The following is a 20,032-nucleotide window of genomic DNA, read 5'->3' as shown; positions in this document are numbered from 1 at the left end:
CTAACCCTAATCCAATATGGTAATACGATCTTAGTGATACTCCTCTCGTTGGGGAGGAGTACAGAAACCGATTTAAAGAGCCCTTTATATCGATATAAAGAGTGTTGTAGTGTGGACGGGTACAGCGTTAAATCGATTTAACGCTGCTAAAATTGGTTTAAACGCATAGTGTGGACCAGGCCTGAGACATCTCCTTTGTTGAGCAGCCAGAGTCCCCTCTGGAAACAAGGACAGGCAGCTCAACTGCATGTAAGGCAGTATGGCCTGCCCTAGTGGACTGATCGACTGACTCAGATGGTAGCACTGACACCTGCTACCTCGGAAGCCTTTGTCAAGTCACATAAAGCATGATTTACAAACCTGGGTATCTAAAGTTAGTACAAGCAGATTTATAATCCTGAACGTCTGCAACTTCCAACTTCTATTTAATTATAAATATAGGATTGTGGGTGAAACTTAAGATAGACAAACAGTTTATTTCCTTCTCTTTGGGAGGAGTATGTATAGGAACTAGTAGTACTTTTTCTAAAGGAAGTGAGGAGGGAGAAGCTGCTAGCTTAGTGCTTCACAGGCCTGGCAAAAAGTGCTAAAGCCAGCCCTTGTGGTATCTGAGATAGCACAGCTTCCCCCTATTATTAGAACAGGAAATTACTGTGGAAACTGCTCTTAAATTGTAAGCTCATCAGAGCAGGTGCCATATCTTCCTTTGTGTTTCCACAGTGCCTAGCACAATGGCACCCTGGGCCCAACTGGGATGCCAGGGAATACCACAATATAAATATCACATAATTAAAACAACCGGAATCTGTAGGTACTATCTTTAGACTGAAGTGCCATCAATCAGAATATCACTGTCCAACAGACACCAAGATACACTTTGTCTTATTTTCTCAGGTTTGCAATCAGACGATGAATCTGCTCACTCTACATACACATTAAAGAGCCTCCTTCCTCAACCAACTAGTCAACAAAATAGAAGATCAAGACCAACAAGACATACTTAACTAGCAGGTGTGACATGGAGTCAGATGCATTCATCTGCTTCTTTACTGGGGTTGCGGGGAGGAAGGGGAAGTCTCCTACCTAGTTGTGGAGACACAAAGAAATCCGATCGATGTCTCGGAAGCAACATGAGAACAATGTCTCAGACATCAAGTCGGGTAAAAGAGAGCAGAAAGAGGAAACACCTGTATCTATGGGTAAGCTATTTCTGATGGCACTGAGCACTGGGACAGGATGTGTCCTGAGATAGGTAGGACTAACTAAGGGAGGACACAAATATCCCAGCCATACAGCAGGACAGGCTATATCTGAATATTCCTGTATCAAGGATGGAAAAAATCCTTAAATAAACCTGTAAGTTTCAATCCTTTTCTACGCTGGCAAATGATAATATGTCCATATCCATCTCTTGCAAAAACTGTTCTTCTTTATCTGACTCGTCCACAATCCAGCACGTATTCAGTGCACATCTTCAGGGCTGCCAGTGGCAGTATCACATTTGGAAGGACTTTGCTGACTGGAGCCACTGTTGAGCATCTCGTTGCTTTAATGCAGAGTTTGGAAACGTTTGAATTATACATACCTCTGTCCCTCTAACTTACACCTTGGAGGATAAAGCTGAGCATTGTCCAGCACACAAATGGAACATGGATGTCTCTCTGCATGGAAGACTCCCTCCTCCCCCACAGTAAATTAAATAAATTGCTGGCTGGCTATCAATACATACTGAAGCCCCTCTCTGCCACATACATACATACGTGTGTGTGTGCGCGTGTGGCATTGCTTAGCCATTTACAAAACATACCACATGTCAGTTGTCTGACTTATGCTAAGTTTGAAAAGAGGCAAAAGGATTGGGGCGGAGAGTAGGGGGAAACCAAACAAAATCCCCAGCACAGTTTAAAAGATTTCTTCCTGTTCACTGTTTTTATTTGCTTTTTTCCAGTTTCTATGGGAATTGTCTTCTACACTCTACCCGGTGTTCCTTATTGTCAATAAGGCGACACTTGGTGTAGATCCCGGAGTTAATTCTGAGTTTCCCTCTTAGGTACTCACCTAAAAGGGTAGGTAAGTTAGCTTCTGAGCCAGGTTATTTGATGGTAGGCAAAGCAGTTCAGGTGGAATAGGTAGAGAGATGAGACTGCTTGCATCTCTCAGTTCCATGTGTCACCAGGCTCCCCCAAATAGTCATATTTTAAATACAAAATTGTTTAATACCCACTAATCTATTCCAAAAAAGCCACAAGACACACACAGAATCTCATTATGAATGCTACCAACAGTGTTACCTGAATAGAGAAGTAAGTTTTTAAATTTTAACTTCATACACTGAATACTGTGATACATATATATTTTATTTGATTTACTGCTTTCCAATGCTTTTCCTCAATCTTTCAAAGGTAATTTTTCTCTAAAGCATGACTGCTTAATTGGCAAGTGTACAAAATGTAATTACATTACATACAAGTTGCAATATTGCTTATGGGAATATCACTGTTCATGCATTCTGCTTTATTTTGTGTTTAATCTCTATTAACAGATCTGTATGAAAATAGATAGGTGCTCCTGATTTTATAAACATGGCATATTATTCAGTCATTTCCCTACTAATCAAAGCCCGAATGCAGTCCAAAAAAAAAAAGAAAAAATCTTGGATCATTTTAATACAGCTAAGTTAATAACAAAAGTCTTACATTTTCCTCTTAAGAAAGTTCAGGACTAGGACATCAAAAAAAAACTGAACCTCGCTGGGCTTATGTTTGTCACGTCCACTATATGAACAAAATGGTAATAGGCAAGAGCATTGTACAAAGGAATATTTGGCTTTTAATGATATGAAACCAAAACCCTGAAAACATTTCCCAAAAGGATCTTGGCAGTCACATCTTTATTGTAAAAGAGGCATAAAAATGCAGTGCAGCTTTACAGAAACAGATGTTTAGTGCCAACTCTGTGAATAGCACCTGACATACTGCAGTCAACAACAGTCAAGGAATGTGGCCTTTATCTTGTGAGCTCTCCGTTTCTGACCAGAGTATCTGATTAATAATACACATCTTTTTCTTAGCTGAGAGTCCTATCAGTCAATCAACCTGCAAGTTATTCTGCATTTGAGTATACTTGTCTCTAGCCCCTTGATGACTTTCACTAGTCAAACCAACACAATCCTGATTACAAATGTATCGTTACGCCATTTTGCACTAAGAACTATTAACACCGAAAAAGGCCCTGATCCTGGAAACACTTAAGCATGAGTAATTGCATGCATATGAGTAGATCTGTTTGCAGATGGGCCTTACTTTGTACTCTGGCTAAATATAATAACATTGGTATTATAATAAGTGCCTTAAAGGTTTATTTCATTTGCATGAATCTTGAGATTAATGTGGCATTTGTTTATTTAAACTAATGCATATAAAACCAAATGCCTAAAATGTCTTCAAGATTTGTTATATGTTTGCTTTACTATTGTGTTTTTAATTGCAATGACAAGTTCATATTTTGCTCCAATATCACTGTAAAGAAAGAAAGGTGTGCAGTCTACGAATATTTTGAATTAGTTATATAGTTACAATGTACATCAGTCTTTGTTATTGTTTATCCAATCACAGTTTGATCTGGTTTACTTCTTTCATTGCTTTTAATATGTACAAGTGTTAGGCTTAAAATGCGGTTCCTGAATATTCAACGGATGTTACACAAAAAGCTTTAATGCCGCAAAAGCTTTAGTGGAGTAAGTGAAATCCAGCTGTATGATTTTTTTTTAAACTAAAAATAAATGTCTCTCTTGATAACACCAGCCTCACCCTCAACAGCTAATGCTCAGAGGCACAAAGTGTAGATTAAAAAAAGGATGTAAACATTCCTAGAGTGCTCTTCATGCAGTGTCTTGTGATGCACAATAAAGTCTGATGTCAATACTATGTGGAATCTCAGGAAGCTTAGAGTGCATAAAAAAGGTTACAATCGCAAAACCCAACTTCTTACCCATTAGTTGGAAAGGTGCCCAGACACAAGTAACACTATTCAAAATCTCACTTTATAAGACCTGAACCGTGGTTTTAAATTGCTCGTTTTTAATTGTTTTGTACTTGTTCGCTTAAAATGCAACACACACACTGATTCTGTTGCATTGGTCACACTATCACAGTTTAATTAAATTTAAGATCCATTTTAGACCCCTTTTCAGCCATTTGTACTTTTTTTCAAAAGCTGACCAGGGGTGCTGGAGAGTTTTTTTCCAATTATGATGGCAGCTAAAAAGTGTTTTAAAGTTTAAATAAGTTCACTCAGTTGTTTAAATTACTTGACAATCCAGTAAGAAATTTTTTTCCAGACACTTAAACTAAAAAAGAAAAGTTCACATTTGACACGCATTGTCTCAAATAGGGAAAGTGACCTTTGCTAATTTCTTGTCTGTTTGAGTCCACAGTGGTATTTACCAGGTGCCGACACTGCAGATAATTCATCATTCTCATTGCTACTGCGATTTTTGAGATCTTGAGGACTTAACAATTCAGCAAAGAGAAGAGTACAGAAATTAAGACCCTGCAATCTTTACTAAAGTGTTATTCAGATCCTGCAAACTCTTACCCTTGTGAGAAGGCCTTACCTATGTGAATAATCCTATTGAAGTAGACTGCAGGTGCAGGTCTACAGCACTTGTGGAAATCTAGCTATTTTCATTTAAATGTCAATCTTTTATAAATGATAAAGTCAGAAGGGATCATTGTCATCACCAAGTCTGACCTCCTCAATAACACAGGCCTTAGGAGTTCTGTGAATAAATTCCTGTTTGAACTAGAAAAACAACCAATCCTGATTTTAAAAATGGCAGTAATGGAGAATCTACCATAAACCTTGATAAATTGTTCCAATGGTTAATTACCCCCCTCTGTTAAAATTTGTGCCATACTGTGAGTCTGATTTTGTCTAGTTTCAGCTTCCAGCCACTGGATCATGTTATACCTGTCTCTGCTATGTTGAAAAGCCCTGTATAATCAAATTTATTTTCTCCATGTAAGTACTTGCAAACTGTGATCAAGTAACCCTTAACTTTCTCATTGTTAAGATAAACAGATTGAACTCTTTAAGTGTATCACTATAAGGAATGTTTTCTAATTCTTTAATTACTCTGATGGCTCTTCGCAGAACCTTCACCAATTTATCAACATGCTTCTTGAACTGTAGACACCAGAATTGTACACAGCATTCCAGCAGTGGTCACATCAGTGCCAAATACAGAGGTAATATAAACCTCTCTACTCCAATTCTATATTCCCATTTATACATCCAAAGAATACATTCAACCTTTTGGCCACAGTGTTGCACTGTGAGCTCATCTTTAGCTCATTTTGCATCCTCCGTACCCCCCACATATTTTTCTGGCTCTTATTCCCAGGATAGAGGCCCCCGGCATTCCTTATTCCTAGATGTATACATTTACAACTGGCCATATTGAAACCCAAAATGTTTGCTTGTGTCCAATTTATCAAGCAATCCTGATCATTCTGTATTAGCAGCCTGTTCTCTTCATTATTTACCACTCCCTCAAACTGTATGTCATCTGCAAACTTTCAGTGATGATTATGTTTTCTTCCTGGTCATGAATCAAAGTGTTAAATAGTATAGGGCCAAGAACCAGTCCCAGCAGCACTCCATTAGAAACATCTGCTCAATTATGATACCCTGTTTACAAACTACATTTTGAGACCTGTTAGCCAGTTTTTAATCCATTTAATATGTGCCATGTTGATTTTCTTTCATTCTAAATTTTGAATAAAAATGTCATATGGTACCAAGTCAAATGGCTTACAGAAGTCTATTACATCAACACTACTTTCCAGAAATCCATGTTGATTGACATTAATTATATTACCTTCCTTTAATTTTTTTATAAATTACGTTCTGCATCAGATGTCCCGTTATTTTGCTCTGATCAACATCAGGCTGATGGGACTTTAAATGCCCAGATCATATCATTTACCCTTTTAAAATACTAGCACATTAGCTTTCTTTCAGTCCTCTGGAACTTCCCCAGAACAGTCCAGCAAGCTCCTCAGCCAGCAATTTTATAACTCTCAGATGCAAGTTATCCAGACCTGCTGATTTTAAAAAGGTTTAACTTTAGTAGCTGTTTAACATTCTCCTGAGTTATTGTTGGAATAGAAATTATTTAATCATATGATATGAAAGCATTACCTGTTTTCTTCCCCAAATACAGAACAGAAATATGTATTAACTACATCTGCCTTTTCTACCTTATTCTTGACAATTCTACCAGTTCAGTCTAGTAATAGACCAACCAAATGGTAGGATTCCTTTTGTACACAATACACTTAAAATACTCCTTATTGTCCTTAACTCTTCCAACCATAGATTTGTCCTTATGTTCTTTGACTTTCCATATCAAATTTCTACAATTCCTAGCTTCTGATTTATATTCATTACCATCTTGCCCTATTATGCACCGATGTTTGAAAAATTTGGCTGTATTGTCACAAAGACACTTTTAAAAAAAAGAAATGCATAAACAGCCTGAAAAAGTCCAGAACAAAGGCTGGAATGGAGGTAAGTGAAGGGATGCTACATGGAAAAAGGAAATTTTGAGAACAATTTTCAAGAAAGAGATTGGAGAGTCACGGTGCACCAGGTCAAGCAGGACAGTCTCAGGTTAAGGAGCGGCATGAGGAAATTCACAGAGTCATTTGTGGGAAGAGGTGACAAAGGGCCTGTTCCTGTGCGGTGCTGTGGCCTCAATTCTCAATGAAATCAAAGTCAATGGGACATGAGGGACGCTCAGCAACTCGTAGGATAAAGTCTCCTTGTCATCGCTTCCCACAAGTAGCTCTGTATAATACTCAGGGATCAGGTGGGTCGAAGGGCAGTCCAGATCAGTGGTCAGAGTTCACATAAAAGATTTGATAGCCAGGAGATCCAATCCAAGGAGAATGTACAGCGAGGTAGATGGCAGGGTCAAGTGAGGCAACAAGGCAGGGCCCAAGTAGCAACTAAAAGGCAGCGGCTTGTTGCTCAGACAATGCCAGAAAAGAAGCAAAAAGTTTATATGTGGTCACCAGACAATCAGAGTCAAGATCATGTGGCCAATCAGGAAGCAGATTGTGGAACCCTGGAAGCTGGCCCACCCAAGTCTGTGAATTCCGCAGTAACTGGATGTGTTGGTGTGGCACAATGGTCAAGGCTGCTTCCCAAGAATCCAGCAGGGCTGGGTATGAAGCCAGGGTTTGACACCAGGATCCTCATACTCTGGATTTCCTCATCTGGGAGTATCCTGTTGTACCATGAGGTTTCAATCTCTTTCTTCAAAATTCCTTTTTCCTATGTACCCTTCCTTCCATCACTCACTCCGCCCCATGCAATTTTATCTGCTTGATACCTTGCCAAGTAACCAAGTACTGACTCCCTGGGCTTGTCCAGTATCTCTGGATTATTCTATGGGAGACTTATTAAGCTTGATTCCAGCTTCTGATATACAGTGCTCCTAGGATTCCATAGAAACAACAGAGTCACCTGCAGCCAGACCATCCTGGGCTGTGACTGTGTCAGATTTCATATTCTAAGCAAGGTCAGGCCTGGTGTTTAGATTAGATGGGACACCTCCCCAAAAGAAAAAAAGCCTGAGAAGACACATTGTGAGTTGTTTTTTGTGGATCAGCCTAACACTGTAATTCTGCCTCGTATGAAGCCTTTTCCAAATGCAGAATTATACTTCATCCTTCCATCACCAAAAACTTTTCATCTCTTTGTTTTTCATATTTTTGTTTTTCAAATAATGCACAAGAAACCATATGGAAAAAAACCTTATCGATGCATTAAAGCAGAAGTGTCAATGCACAAAAGTTAGAAAATTCAGAAAGTGCTCAGGTATACATAGTAACCTTGAAACTATCCCTGTGCACACATATGTTGCAGTACTATCATTTGTTGCACACAAAAAAAGACAAAAATACTACATCTGTGCCTCTAACGTTAGAAAAAGAGATGCTGTTCTTTTGTACCACATTATATTACATATCTTTTAGTTTGCCATGTTTGTGATCATATAACTATTGTACTATGGCTCTATCTACACTATGAGCTGGGGTGAGATTTCCAGCTTACACAGACATACCTGTGCTAGCTCTCATCTGAGCTAACACACTAAAAACAGTAGTGTAGCCACGGCAGCATGGATAGTGGTAGCGGTGGCACCATGATAGCAGCCCCAGGTAAAAACCCACCTAAACTAAAGGCTGATAGCACGTGCCACCACTGCTGTCGCTGCTACACTACTATTTTTAGTGTGCTAGCTCGGATGAGAGCTAGCACAAGTATGTCTACAAAGGCTGGGAATGACACTCGTAGCATAGACATAGCCTAAATGAGCAAAGGGTAGTATGGCACACTGAGTGCAAATAATACAGTGGTGTACCACAGGATTCCACTTCTTTCTGTAATCCTAGCATTACAATATTTTGTATTCCTGCATTTCATATATGTTGCGAGATCATGTAATGAAAGACCCTATTATAATATACACTAAAAAAGGAAGGAGAAAAACCACAGTTAACGAGGATAGCCTAACACTGAACATTTTCTGACTTTCAGGTATGTAAACTCTCACCTTCAGTGCTGCATTTTAACACTTTTGAAAACATAATATAGTACGTACTAGTGGCATCGGCTAAAACATATGGCAGACATACACCAAGTAACAGAAGCTTCAGATATTCTGCAAGAGCATGGAAACCAGATTAAACACTTTTACACATAAGAAACTGAATTTAATCTTGGGGCCAATTAGTCTAACTTCAGTTTAGATTGGTAGACTTTTCAATACAACTCCCAATATTTGGGCTAAAATTTTTGCTCAAGTTTCAGATGGGATAAATGGCCTGGGATCAAAGTACCAGTTGGTATCTGATTCTCTCCATATGCCATTCCCACCAAAAAGCTTTAACATCATGAAAGTGCAAAAATCTATTTTTGATTATCCCTTGTAAAAGTCTCTTGTATTTAGTGTTACACGTTTAAAGAGAAATGTACATTTTTCCCACCAACTAATGCACAAATAAAAAACACACACGAATAAAACTAAAGGGTAAAATGATAAAAACCAAGAAACTCACAAAGAGGGAAACCTGTTGTTAATCTATCCTGTTTGCACTGGTTATTACAGCACATATGGTAAAAAAAAAAATCACCCACTGTTCAGAGACTTCTGCAATAACTAGACACAGCAGGGTGGGATTAGAGATAGAATTTCAGCCATAATTCTGACGCTCCTGCCTTTTGCCAGTTTAGGCCATATTCTTAAGGGCTATGTTAAAAACAGTCTCTTTATGTTCCCCCTGCACCCCACAAATCTTGCCTGAACAGCAGGGCAGGTGAAGTCTCTGCTCAATATCCAGAACAAAGATCCTCTGAAATAACAAAATTAGGCACTGGTAGGGCTGTGCGGGTTAGCAGACACATTTCTGCTATAAGCCATGGGACTTCCCCTTTTGAGGCCATACAATGGGAAGCATAAAAGTCTTAAAAGTCTTAACACCAGCTGAACGCTTTAGAACAGCAATGCATAATTACAGTCAGCCAGAGTTCAGTTCTACAGCACTTGGGATCCCAGACAGGGGGCATGCCAAAACAATTCCCTAGAAAGTGCCCATCCCTCCCATCCCACCGCAGCTGGTTGGGAGGGGGAAGGCAGAGACAGAGCATCCCAGAAAAGCAACAGGAGACAGCAAGGCATCCTACTGTCTCCCTCCTACCTGATGGGAAAGAGGGAAGGGCTCTACCCCATTCCTGCTGACCAAGGGAAGACTCTACCACCCAGGCTTTGTCAATAGTGGAATGACAGAGCACTGTAAGGCTTCTTCTCCTCACACTGGTAGAGGAAAGCTCCGTTCCTAGCTGATAGGTGAAGTGTGGGTTTTCTATACTCCCCTCTACCATTCTGGCTGTTGATAGGGATGGGGCTCTCTCCTTTGCCCTCTCTTTGAAGTTCGTTGTGGGGTTGAGGAAGAAAAAGTCACTGTTGCCAGCTCTTCCTTGTCCTGCCTATACTAGGCATATCTTTCCATGGTCCAACCTCTTATTCTCCATTGGCTCTTTCCTCTCCACAAAACCCTGCTGCCTCTTTATTTAGAAAACAAAAAAGCAGCTTGTAAATGCAGACATGGCCTAAGTACACCCAGGAAGGCTCATTTTAGAGTCTCCTGTGGCTTTGTGCAGACTTGCTTAGCACAGAAGAGAGCTGTATTTTCAGAACTGAATCAGGGCCTAAAAATATCCCGGACAGCATTCATTTAATAGTAGTTATTTTTAGTAACAGCGAATCATTCCACATTATTCTCAGTCTCGTTAAAGCACTTGGCTTCTCATAAACATTATTTCTCCACTGCACACATTCTCTAACCACACTGCTTCAGGGGTCTAGTTAAGTAATAATTGGTATGCATTGTCGCAAATAAATAGCAATTGATTGTTTGACAATATTACACAAGTTTACACATGCTAGAGTGACTGTGGAGTCGTGTATTTGAAAATCAAGTCTCTGGGGTTATTCTAATATCTATTTGTTTTAAAACTCTAACAGTCATCTCTGGTGTGTTTCACACTTTTGTCCAAATGAGACAATGTCCCTTGTGAGAAAGGACATTCAGAGAGAGGGGTGAAGCTAGGAGCCTCCAATCTTGCAACTGACGCGGCAGAGACGGACCCTCGTGCCCACACAGAACCCAAATGAGGCTCCACTGAAGCACAATGCTCAAACTGTGCATGATCTTTGTCACAGCCACTGCCCTAATTCTGTGCTTTTGAGAGTCAAGGAAGATTCACTTCCAACAAATAAACCTAAAAACTTACTTAATTATTAAAATCCATTATTTACTTTTGTAATTTTTTTTAACTGAATTTACATTTCAGTCCCCAAACAGCATTTATTTCTGCCTTATGTTTACTTTTACTCTTTCTGAAGATCAGGTATCTCAAAAGATTGTTTCATTCCGATTGACTAAAAACATTTTAAAGGTGGTTTTGTAAGACTCAAGATTGACACAAGTTTCCCCGCGTACATGTCCGAAACCACTTTTCCAAGTATACAATTTCACAATTCATTAAACACTTTCCAACCTGTGGCCCAGTGCCCTGCTCTCACCAGTGCACCAAACAAAAAGGGCTCCAGGCAAAGCGGGAGAAGGGTATACTGTTCTGTGCAGCACATAATGGAATGTAAAACAAATATACTCACAGCAACACACAGGACTCAAGACTGTGTGACCCAGTGAGGCAAAGTTTCCATTGATGGAACATCCTTTGGGAAGTGAGCCTACTACTGAATAAGCCCCAGTTGAGATAAGGGCCCCATAATGCTACGCCTGAATGAAGACACAGTTTTTTACCTCAAATTAATAACTTAAGGTACTTAATATATTTGTAACGGCTAATCTGGATACTCCCCACACATCTGTCCCCAAGTAAACCACAAATGTTCATATGCTTGAACACACACATGGGGAGAGTCCAGACACTTCACAAACCTTTACAAATGTGTTAAGTACCTCAAATTATTTAGCAGTCAATAAATTTAAGGTAAAAAACTTTCATTGGAACCAACTCATGCGAAACACAGACAGACAGACAGACAGACAGACAGACAGACAGACAGACAGACAGACAATCTAAACAACCAGTGACTCAAACAAGGTTACAGAGCAAATGAATAGCAACACTGGGATTAGAATCTAAGTCTCCTGACTCCCAGGCCCTTTTCAAAAGACCATATTGCTACTACATGAGATAACAGAAATTGTATGTGTACTGAGTCTTTTATTATGTCGGAACTGAAAGGAGTTTTACAAGTAAACTTTTGGAGCTTAATGCAGCTATTAAAGATACTCTCCTGTGCTGAAAAGAAATACTTCTCTTCTTTGTTATAAATTTTTGAATGCAAATTGTTACACTAAAGGGAATGAGAGAAGCAACTGGTACACCACTAATAGATATCCTCTAGGTCACCACAGCTTTGCTACTGAGGAGAAACCATCGGTTATGCAGCTAACAGTGGTTTTTAATTCATGGGATATATAGTCTCTATGTGCAAACGTCATGTTACCAGCTGAGAACGGCCCAAACCAAAACTGCATATCTAACCAGCGTTAACCTTTTGAAAAGTTCATATCTATGTGCAAATTCTCTATCAGGTCAGCTTAGTCATATGGTGGTATTTCTTCCACAGAAGTGTTCTCATTTTAAATTATTTTTGTAATTAATTTTTGAAAATAATCTTGTGGAAAATTCCGAAAACAAAAGCCAGGCATATACAAAACACAACAGAGCACAAATGATGTCAAATTTGCCAGCATTTCCACCGACACTTCTCCCCACCCCTTGATTTTTTTCAACCAGCTCTACTCATAAGACCCTTCCCAGATCAAGTTACCCAATCAAAATCAGCCCCATAATTTGTAATGTGAAGGGAGCAATATATACCAAAGTTCATCCAGCAGTTTTAACATAATTGTTGCAAGCAGGGCTTTAAATGTAGCGCAGAGCGGCAAATTTGCAACCAACCCCCACCTTCAAGGCACAGAGGGACCTGAACACAATGAAACTAATATTGTTCAATGTATGTTTGGCAGATGCCACATAAGGATGGAAACCTCCTGTGTACCACGGAGCTGTAATCAACAGCAGCAGATCATCTGTTCACACTGGATAGGGCAGAAGGAAATAGAAGCAGAGCCACTGAATGTGCAAGTACACAGATCCAAAGATGCCCAAAAAGACATACATCTATAGGGCTCCTATGGAGGGCTCCATGTCCTGGGAGAATGGAAAAGGATTCTCTCCCATCACCCACACAAACACACATCACTTACAAAACGGTGGAACACGGTGCATAGCCCAGTTGCACAAGCAGCGTGCCGAGAAAGGGATGTTGCCTACAGACAATACTTACCACTTACACAGCAATGTATACTTTTCAAAGCATTGCACAGCCATGAACTAATAAGACTTTTAAAGAGGTGCTGATGGTCTCCTGAAAAAGTTGTAACAAATTCTAGTTCAGAACATTTACTTATCTGCAGCCTTATGCCGTCTACATTCACCCTCCCTTCTTTAGTAAAAAAAGACAAAAGTAGGATTTTGTTTAAGAGTTTGTCTTTCCCTACTGTTTATTCTCCCAAGATAAGTCATAATCTTCTGTCTGCAACATCACCACCATTTACTGATAAACTAGGTGACATCACATACTCAGGATTATGACGTCAGGGGTGGGGGTGGGGCAAAAAACAGCAACAGATGTTTAATCCTGCGTAAACAGAGCCTGTTCGCAAGCAAACAGTCCATAGTAAAATGAATGTGGGTAGAAAACACCGAAAAGAGTAACTATATCGTTATGTATACAAGCAGGATTGTTCCTAACTAGAATGGTGGCCTGTGTGAAATGCATTTGTGTTCTTGGTCCAACTCCCAGTGGACGGGCGTCAGCATCATAAAAACCACCATCACAACTGACATAAATTTGCCAATTTTGAACCTGATCCTGCTGTCCTTACACACTCAAAACTACAACTAAATTCCAGGGGAGTTCTTGTCTGGCCCTTTCTGGCAGTCTCATCAGAGACCACACTACCTTTTCACACTGAAAGATATTCTCACCTTGGTGGGGCTGAAGCACACAGATGATGCAAACTTCCCCAGCTTGCTCAATGTCAATAAACAGAAGATTCAGCCTTCAAGGCCTCAATTCAGTGACTTTCATTTCACACAGGATATTTCACTTTTATCTTTAATTTTCTTTTTTTCAGCCTTCTCCTTAAAGCCCATCTTATTTGTTTTTACTTCCCCTCTCTACTGCTGGAAGAATATCACTGATTGCAATGGAAATACTTGTCTCTTATTCCTTCTTCTGTTCGTTTCACGTTCATTTTGAACTACATATGCATGAAAGTGACAGAGTGTGCTTCTGAATCAGAATTTAAAGTGCCAGGTAACATTGTACAAATACCTGTTAACAAAATTATAATTCCTAGGGTGAAATCCTATCCCACTGAAGTCAGTGGCAAAATGCTCACCCCATTCCCTACAGATAGAATGAAGAGGGATTATACTGCCCCTTGTTTTCTGCTATGCTCGTTCCACACTAACAATAGCCCTGCTCTCTCACTACTGCACATGCTGTATGCATATGTGAATCCTCATGTCATTTCTCCTTTCAGAGCCCAAAAACAAAATGCCCTTAGTGGAACAGTAATTTACATAAAAAGAGTTAAATGGCAGGTATGTATTTATACAGGATGTGCAGCTGGGACAAAAAGGTTGAAGGGTCTGATCCTTCTATTAAAAATCCCTGGGGAGTGTGGACTTCAATGGGAGCAAGGACAGACCCTGTATTAAGAGTGTTATCATTGAAAAGCCACTGACCACATTTGTTTAGTCTCCATTAAATCAGGAACTAAAGACACACTGAATCCTTCAGAATACTATTCTGAAACTTTGACGAATAATCAAATGCGGTTTTACAAATGACACTGTGAATATGTTACAAAAGAACTTTTACCCAGTTCTTTCACATATTCCATCAAAATTAGCGTCAAAGATCTAGGAAAAGATCTGTTTTGGAAAGAGCATTATTACTTATTATATTCCACAATTATTTAACTTGGTTCAGATATAGTATAATTTAAGGAATCCTCAACAAATATAAAAGGCAAGACCTAGCAGACTGTTACAATTTTTCACAACAGCATCACACTCCAGTATTTTAACATGCCCACAGCAAAGTTTTGAATAGTGTAAGTTTATAGGAGCACATATGCACTACTCTGGCACAAGTCAAGTTATTTCTAACTTACATGGTTAGTACGAGCCATCCAAAAAATGTATTGTACTTTGTCACTTTTAGTTAAAACTAACTTACCCTTTCCAATGTGTCAAGCAACTCCTGATTTAATTACTTTCAAAAACTGTATTGTACACATTCTTACAGAAATACTAGTTGAACTGCAGAAGTGTTATTCCAACTGTATTCAGTCTGGCAGACAAATTTCCTTCACCAGCCACAGACTTAATGAATGTGTATTTGTAGCCAGTCTAGGACACAGCACATTTAGGTTGATGTTTTTACTGATACAAAGATTATTAACACTGGCAACCAGGCCATGATCACATACATTATGGTGACAACTTCTCTATACTGAAATGACAGTGTTAAAAATGAAAGCTACTGCCACCATTCTACCATTACTGTAAACTTCTTTAAAAATTTTCCATTTAGGAAAAGCGTAAGTGCAAAGGGTACAACGTTGCCTTCAAAATGATTCATGATAGGAATGCACTGTTAGCAAATACCATTCTAGTGTTAGATCTCTGCAGGATGTCATTCTGTGTCAGGGATCTTATTCGGTTGAATCTTATGGATTCTAAATAGCATATGCCATAAAGAAAACTAGCTTTAAAAGCCTGGTAGTTTGATTGTAAGACATAAATTCATCATTTAAAAGAAAAAATGGCATCATTTTACATTATAAAGTTTCACAAGAAAAACGCTCTATGCTGACAAACTACTTACTTCCTAAATCCCACGGTCAACTTTATTTATTTATTTATTTATTTAAAGTGAATGCATTGTATTTCTAAACATGTACATTTTACCTCCCTCACTAGATAAACCATATTTGATTCCATTTTAGAAATTATTTCTAAAAATCAGAATGCAAAGAAGGATGTAGCCACTGATGATACAAGAAAGTGAAGACACTTAACCACATAACTACACAGATAATAATTTTTACTAATTAATGTGTATTTGTAACACCATGAAAGCAAACCCCTACACCTTACTAATGACAAACAAGTGTTTACAAAGCTTCAAAATTAAGAGTTCCTGTTTAATAATAATACAAGTTTTTCATAGATTATACCAATTATTAATAAGATGTCATATACTACCATTTATAGCAACTTTATGCTACCCGTTTGGTCAGAAGTTTAGTAATAAAGCATATAAGCCCTTATTTAAGATGAAATGGCTGTTTGTGCAAATCACTTCATTTTGGCAACTCCATGAAGTTTGAAGACAAATCAGCTTTGTGGTACTAAAAGATTACAAACACACGCAAACCACTAAAAATATTTGTTTATTGCAATATGAGTGACATGCCTGTGTTACAACAATCACCTGTATAATCATAAATGCCTCATAGTATTCTGAGCATACACTCCTATAATGAGACTGTCTTCAGTTTTGCTTATTGAAGCAACCTTTAAAGAATTGTAAAGCGCGCATCGCCTTCATCCGGTGAAGAAAAGACTAACAAAAATATTCTGTCACTAGACAACTTGTCTGCCATTTACTTTATTCACTAAGCTTGCACAAACTAAAAAGTACAGAACTTTTTTCTACAAATCTGCAATAACTGCACTTTTACGCCAATTGATAAACTGTCTTCCCTATGGAAATAACTGGTCACAGAGGCTAATAACCACTGGACAGCTTTTATTCTATGTATTTCACTAATATCACCAAAAACATATGATCAATATATATAAAATATCCCTCATTGCCCTACAGAACCGTAAATGTTTATTTCTTTTGTTCAGTTATGTTATATTTGGTCATGTGTGAACAATTAAAGTGGTCTAATTAAGGCTAAATGTATTCATTCGTTGCATGCAACTTCACAGGCAACTAAGTATATTTGAAAGAAGAAATGACTTGTCTTGTTTTATTTTGAAATCTTCATCTCCTTACACTTTCTTCCTGGTGTAATAAAAAGGACAGCATCACAGTATCAGGAAAAGTGTAATACATTAAGCCACATCCAGGATTTACCTTAGGGGTGCAATCTTGTTGAAAGACAAAAGACTACTCTTTATTTCAGCTCCACGTCTAGCTAATTTTTGTTAAAAGAACAAGCTCTTTCAGGCTCAATTATACAGAGTAACTAGCTTTTTTCAGCACATGTTTACACACTGCTGCTCTGTAAAGACCGAGACACAATTTTGTTTTAATGCACAATATAAAATTGTTTTAAAGCTCCACGTATATAAGCAAGAATCCTAAGCAACAGAAAAACCACCCTAAAATGGTATTTTACTGTCCAACGATTATGGAAACTACATGAAAAAAAAAAGATTTATTTTCTCAAAGGACTGTAACAGTTGTAGTGAGTATATACAAGAAAAACAAAACACAGGCAGATCTTATATGGAACATAATTCCAATAATGTGTGAACCTTGGTGGACAGTGGGACAGAAAGCATCTTCTATTGTACAAAACAGTGCAAAAGAACACACAAACTTTGCTGCTGTAATACAAACAAGTTAAATGAAGCAAATGCAATAATTGTGCTTCCTTCTAAAAGATATGTCCAGAGAGGATGATTAATATTATATACAAATGCAAACCCCCCAATGTGTCCAGAGGAATTGCTACAGTGACTGATCTGCATTTTAATTCTTCAGTGCATTATTTATCAAAAAGGTGAAACCCTTTTCCAAAGCGTTCAGGCATTTCATTCAGGAAAACTGTACTTAATTTTCATTTCAACAGCACTAAAAGATGGTTACTGAGACTGCTGAGGATAGTCAGGGGTATTAAATACCAAACAATCAAGATCGCTTCTAAATAATACACACAGCAGACCATGAGGCACAAACTGACACACGCAGGCACGCCGAAATGCTGAACGCCGAGCACTGATAACTACACGTCAGTTATTGAATAAGAAACCTTATTCTGTAAATACCCCCCTCTAGACTTAGCAGGTTTCATGGAGACGAAGGATGTTTTGGTCGGCTCTACCCTAGACTGCAGGCGCACCAGCTTTCCAATCGCTTTAGGGATCCATGCGGGGTGAGAAGTGTTGCACTACGTTGCAACGTTACAAGGAAATTAATCAGGACGCTGCCTTGGAAAGGAGTTTTTCAGTCCACCTTCCAGAACCAAGCCGATTGAAGGTGTCTCTGTCGTATTTACAAGCCCTGGGCTTTCCCCTCCAAACTCGATTGATTCCAGAGTGCCTGTGCCAATGAACCGGATTTCCCTCCAGTTTCTCATGCCCCCTGTTCCCCCAACTCGGGAAGTATTTGTTTTATACACTCCGCCAAACGCGCTCACTTTGCACAGGCTCCAGCAAGCCCCCAAACCCAAATCAATACGTTACTCTCCCGGCGAATTATGCATAAAGGGGCCGCGACGCGCCACGCCCACCACGACCCAACTCTGCCATTGTTAGTATCATGACTGTTTGCAATAGGCAAACTTTCCGATTGCGGCTTGAAGTGCACCCGAAAAGTGCGCGAGGAAAGGAGACTTGAAGAGCAGGCTCTAACGTGTGGGCAAAAGGAGGAAGTCCCAGGCCAGGCTGTATTAAAGGCTGAGTGAGAAACGTCTCTCCTTCGTCCCCCACCCCGCTCCTCCTCCCTCGTCTTGGCCGAGACTTTGGCAGCCCTGCAAACCATGGGTAACCCTGCTAATCTGTTGGCAGATGTTGTCCATCATACTCAGCACTAAGTAAACAATGCAGAGCCCAGCAAAACAAAAGATTTCCACTTCACCTCATTTAACGTCTTTCACTTACTCTCTGGCTGCACTGGGGGAGCTTCTTGGAAAGGGGAGATTTGAAGAGAGCGAGAGAAGCAATTTAAAGATTTGCCATTCTCCCTTCCCCTCCGCCCCCCGAACAAACATACATATATGCACTACTTCTGGTGGCTTGAACTCGCTCTCTGGCTTGAGCCACTGGCCCATATTTGTCCCTGCGTGCTCCGAAGTCTGCATCACATCCATGCATGATCAATAGCAGGGCATTACGCATACACAGCGATGTTTCAAGGCAAGACAATAATCAGCACAATAACACACCGAACGCGCGCACACACCACACCCCTGGCACGGGCAAATATTTTTCACACACCACCCACCCACCCCGCCGGTTCTAATTGGAGCTGGTAGTTTTGCATCCCTCAGCAACTAGACCTGCAAACATCCCCGCCTCCGTACATTTGTAAATAGATCTGTAGAGCAGGGGCGCTCTCCAGGCGGATTAAAGCCGGGGCGGGGGGGATATGACCAAAGATGTCCTCAGATTTCAGGTTTCCCTTGTCTCCCCCCCCGCCGCTCTCTGATGCGCCAGTGAGGCGAAAACACATGGACACCACACCGGCACAAACATTAAGACTGCAGTAGGAGAGAGGGCACACAACCCAGTCCTTCATTGCAAATATCCTGCCCCCCGCTTCCCCTTACCTCTGCCTTGGCTCCAAATATCCACAGGGAGCAAACCCCCAGCTAGCAGCGGCTGCAGCCTTCTCCTCTCAGCCCGCATCTCTCCCTTTATCGATCGCCTCCTCTCTCTCTCTCTCCAGGCTCTTGCGCAGAGATCCACCTTAAAATGACACACACACACACACACAAAACTTAATCCCTCCTCCTCCGAGCTGCTGCTTCAAGAGAGATGGGGCAGCCGCAGCCCCAGAAAGAATCTTTCGCAGGAGCGAGGAGGATGCGAATTTCAACTTGGCTCTTTAAAAAAAAAACCAAACAACCACACAAAAAAACCAAACACCCCAAAAGTCCTTGGCGGCTGCTCCAGCCGCGCGGCGGGTGGAAAGGCTCGGCACTGGCCTCCCCGCCTCTCTGTGCGAGTGGATGGAAGAGGGGCTCGCTCGTTCGCCTTTTTTTTTTTTTTTTTGGGCAATAGGCGGGTCTGTCTTTGCAAACCAAACACCAAACCCACATGGGCCGGCCTCGCCCCCTATAGATACTCTTCACTACAAATAGGCTCTCTGGGGGGATTAGTGGCTCAGCTAAAGTGCAAACAGACGCAGCGAGAAAGAAAGGAGGGGAAAGAGAAAGGGGCGGGGGGCCGCACGGAGGGAGCCGGCCTCTCTCTGCTGCACTTTTCTTCGCCCCCGCCCGCCGGAGACAAATGAAGTTGGAAACTAGGGGAAGTGGCCGAGTTGGGGAGGAGACAATAACAAGGGAAGCGCAGCGCCAGCGTGAGCCGAGAAAGGCTAGTC

The 20,032-nt window shown here is 40.2% G+C and overlaps 1 protein-coding gene across 5 annotated transcripts in view; it reads right to left on the bottom strand.

The window, feature by feature from the left end:
* CTBP2 (C-terminal binding protein 2) overlaps positions 1-19,680 on the bottom strand; it is a 230,760-nt gene extending 211,080 nt beyond the window's left edge. For 2 of the 5 annotated variants that reach the window (XM_075072474.1, XM_075072476.1), the window contains exon 1: positions 19,260-19,367. The gene's annotated coding sequence lies outside the window, so the exon portion shown is untranslated. Of the gene's footprint in view, positions 1-18,716; positions 18,836-19,259 lie in introns of those variants that run through there. The other 3 variants (XM_075072475.1, XM_075072477.1, XM_075072478.1) reach the window with 3 other exon arrangements.
* Between the last annotated feature and the right edge of the window lie 352 nt (positions 19,681-20,032).

The sequence above is a fragment of the Chelonoidis abingdonii genome, chromosome 15 (genome assembly GCF_003597395.2).
Source record: "Chelonoidis abingdonii isolate Lonesome George chromosome 15, CheloAbing_2.0, whole genome shotgun sequence".
NCBI lineage: Eukaryota > Metazoa > Chordata > Testudines > Testudinidae > Chelonoidis > Chelonoidis abingdonii.
Note: the sequence above shows the minus strand (reverse complement) of the source record. Positions and strands in the feature narration are given on the sequence as shown.